This window comes from Chaetura pelagica, unplaced genomic scaffold (genome assembly GCF_000747805.2).
Source record: "Chaetura pelagica isolate M959 unplaced genomic scaffold, ChaPel_1.0 scaffold82, whole genome shotgun sequence".
Taxonomy (NCBI): domain Eukaryota; kingdom Metazoa; phylum Chordata; class Aves; order Apodiformes; family Apodidae; genus Chaetura; species Chaetura pelagica.
Genome location: NW_009952990.1, coordinates 2,744,427 through 2,748,912, shown reverse-complemented (window position 1 = coordinate 2,748,912; position 4,486 = coordinate 2,744,427).

Below are 4,486 nucleotides of genomic sequence, written 5' to 3'. Positions count from 1 at the left end.
GAAGAAACAGTGCTTTTTCCTAGCTCATGGAAGTTTTGCATTAAGACTGAAAATTACTTCATTCAGTAGAACAGGGCTGAATTCTTTTTGTTGTTTTGTTGTTGCTGTTTTTTTTTATATAAAAAGATGAAGCATCACAACGACAGAAAGAGGCTGCTGTCTGCCTGCTTTTGCTTCCCTTCCTGTCTGCCCCTCACCTCCCACGTAAGAAACAGCCAGAAAGGAATAAGCTCAAAGAATTACCATATCCACCCTAAAGAGCCACAAAGTTAACTAGTCATTTAAAAATTTATGGGTGCTTTAAAATATATATAAACACACATTATTTTTACATGTCTTAAAGCTGAAACACTCCTTGTAGTTTATGCTGTTAATACATCTAAAAAGAACTGAAAACACAGGATCACTGAATACATATAAAAGTTCAATTCTCTACACAATCTTACTCTGAGCAAGTTAAAACAGTTGTGAATTTATTAAATTCTCACCCTACCTTCTACAAACACCAAATATTTCTTGTTGATAAATAATATTTCAACATAGTAAGTGTAGGTTAGTATACTCCACACGGGTTTGAGGTTCCAGAAGGCTTTTGCCACAACTGAGCCTCAATCTAATTGAGTTGGATCAGGAACAGGTAGAAAACCAGCCTTACAAAACTTTAGTATTTTTCTGACTTCAAAACTCCCTGAACTGGCTCACCATGGACCCAAATGAATGACAGGCAAAATACAAAATGGGATGCAAAAATAATCCTTGAGGTAACACCTAGCCACTCAACTGATTCTTTGATCTAGCACTGTAGTCAGGCTCCCCAGCTAAGATCCCCCCAGTCAAGGTTATACAAACATATTTCTCCCATGGAAGACCACTGAAAGTGCAGGATGGGCTTTCCTCCTAATGTTCTTCTGCCATCCTTCCTGTCACTTATTCCTGCCCTGTACCAGGGTAAGTTGTTGGCAACACACTTTCTTGTTTCAAATCATGTCATTTAACCAGTTAAAAAAATAGTTTTAACCAGCCTTAACTCAGACCCATTCACCACACACTCATGCAATCAAGGCAGCTATGCAGTAAATGAAACACTGAGCATGGATGCGGAGTCTGCATACATCCAAGCTGCTACAGAAACAGGTTTCCACAGAACTATAGTTTCACTGCCACTTACTCCCATGGTAACAGGCTGAAGTGCTCTTCTTACAACCATGCACTGAAAGACGCAAATGAGTAAAAAGATAAATTCCTTAAAAAAGAAAGAAAAAGAAAGAAAATTAAAAGGGAGGGCAACTAAGTTGAGGTAACGGGGAGAATTATTACAAGCTGGTGAGCCCTACAAATGCTGTAAGTTCTCCTTATTTGTAATGTTTCACCCAGCATCTAAAAGCTCCATGAAATGAGGAAAAAGAGAAATTCCTGCCATTAAAAGTTTATGAATGCATGTAAGAACAAATAATCATTAAATTAATTAGAAAATAAGATGAAATAATAGTGGCTCCAAAACCTAATTCCCCAGTCTGTCCAAATGATTTCTAGAACACTCCAGCACTTAGGCTCATTTTAAGATGTTTTTGCAAGTACTTTCTTGAAGCATGAATGGAATCAGAAGCAAAGCACACAAGAACTCATATGAGAATATATTTTTGTAAAGCAGTGATGGAAGCCAAAGCAGCCATTTAGGAGTGGTAGTTTCATTTCCACTTTGGCTTTGGAAGAGGCTGTGACAAGCACTGGCAGTGAAGACTGGCAGGCAGCTGAGTGACCCAGGGGAAGCCAGGACAGGAGAGCAGGGGGAGGGAGACATTCAGAGACCAAGGTGAGGAGCTAAAATAAGTCTCCGCAGCAGCATTCTGAATGCTTAAAATACCTTCTGATAAACAGAAGTTAAGGCAAAATGACTAATTCATATTTCATGGTCGATGTCACAGCAGTACCTAGTTGATTAGGTCATCTCTGGTTAAAGTTTTTCCTACTTCCTGAAAGACTAAGATCTAAGAAACCTAGGAAAGGAGTCCTGAACTTCAGATAACTTCATGTCAACAGACTCTTCAGAAGAATTTGAACAGAGCAAATTGCTACCACTACTCCACAACAGATTAAACATGCCAGGTTTAGCAATTAAGAGATTGGAAAACAGATTATCATTTAACTCCTGTGGTAGTCAAATTTCTCCTAATTTAGATTTCTGTTAGATCCTGTTGCATGCATAAAAACATGAACAGGTTTATGTTCCTTACTGTACATATTTGACAAAGTGTACTAGCCACCAAATGCTGACTAAACATGTCTGCATTAGGTTTTGCTCCTGCATGCATGTTATTGAAAATACTTTTGCAAACTTAATGATAGGGCAATAACCACAGAGTTTTCTCAAAGCGTCCCTGAGCTTAACTTTTATTAAATTAAAAGCTTAATATTCTATTAAAGCACCACACGTTGCAGAATTTCAATGAAGTACAAAATTAGCTTCTACTACTACTGTAAAAAAAAAACCAAAAAACAAAACACCACCACCACAAGAACAGCAGTAGTAAGAGGTACTACTTAAGACTAAAATTCTTGCCTAGTTATTCACTTCAAATCTCAAGCTCTTACCCTCAATTTCAGCATTTGTGTGTGCAGCATTATTGTTTTGTATAGCACATCTTCTGAAGGCTACATGGACCACCACAGATGCAATCACTATATAAAGATAGATACTAATCTGGCCATGTTAGCTATGTTTCAATAGTTACTGAGAATTTGCGTACTACATTACACACTTTAAAGTTTAACTACCATAAGTCACGATCTTATTTGTTAGATCAGGATCACAAGTTAGGCACCTATTTTTATTCTCAGCCTTATAAAACCCTACACAAACTTGAATTTGCTCCAAATTGAATTAAATTATTTCCCCAAAACTGAATAGCCAGGAAAAGGTTATCAGTATTTACACAGCCCCCCGAAGTCACAGCTTAGGCAAACAGATGCTCAGTGCCACTGACAATGAGAAACAACAGATATTCTTCATATTAGCTCTTGAGATGACCACACATTCTAGAAAGCTTAATCAAAACCCCCCCAAATTGCATATGCATAAGACCTAACAAAGTTATGTATCAGTTGCACAGCCATGTAATACCAAGGCAGTCAGTAGAATGAATGAATCACCACCTACAAAGATAGAGCAGAAAATAACTGTTCTCCCCTAGCACCCTGAAATTCTCAAGGATGAACTTCTCCCTTCCTGCAAGTGAAAGGAAGTTCCAAATTTGGTTATTTATGACTGTGAAATTGACCTGAACAGAGAGATTAAACCCCTGAGCAGGGTTCAGGGACACCTTTCATCTTTCCTATTTCAACACATAATGGTATAGTCGTGTCACCTCCTGAAAGTGCCTTTTGTACAGGCAAGATAAGCCTCCTTATTTATACAATATCAGTTACTTCAAATCCTCTACTTCCAGTTACAGTGAAACAAGGAAAGTGAGACTAACAGGGGAAAAAAAACAAACAACAAAACTGTGAAAACAGCACATAATGCAAGCCCTAAGACACCATGACAAATTATTCCAGTATCACAAACTCAAGTAAAGACTTCAGCACCTGGACAATCCTCCACTGCAAATAGCTTTCACTCAACTGCACTCAAATTAGCTTCCTTCCTCTACATTTGGGCCATAGAGACAACAGCAACTTACTGACATCCGTCACCTCAGTGAAGGAAGTAATGTCTACCTGGAACACAGACCCAGAACTAATATTAACTCATTATGATGGAGGAAAAAAAAAACACAAGCAAGCTCAGATTTTTTCATCAACTCTGATGAAACATAAATTACTACATTATTTCCTTTCGAGGACTGTGAAATATGTGTCTTTCAGGCTACTGTCACCCAAATAACTGTGCAAAAGATAGTCCTTATCAAAATATAAATATATTCACAGTGAAGTCTGAAGACATTTGCATACTTCAGAATTGTGTAGTATTTTTTTCTAGTTTTACATTTCCTCATATATTCATTACTCCCAACTTTATTTTTTCATAGTCATTGATAGCCTAGCAATGATCCAGCTCATTTGCAGTACATGTATTAATTCTGCTCATTAGCAACTTTCTTCATAGCTTTAGTTACACAAAGAGCTTCAATATAAATCTTAATTGCTAACCTAGTCACTAAATACTGGTAATTCATACATTTTACACAGCATCTATCTTGTTTTTAACAATGCTTAGAGAAATAGAGCTAATGTAGAACTACCAATACACCCTTTCATGCAGGAGATCAGAGTTCATCATGCCATTATAGACAGAATTTTCACACCATGAGTAATTTCCCAAAACAGCACTGACATCAACACAAGTATTAACATTTCAACAGGAAACAAAAACTGACCTCCTGACACCGCTGATACGCATTTTGCTATGAACCTGAACCTCCACAGGTGTTTTGTCATCTTTTGTAGTTTCACATAAGTTTGGATCAACTTTTTTTTTTTTTTCCTT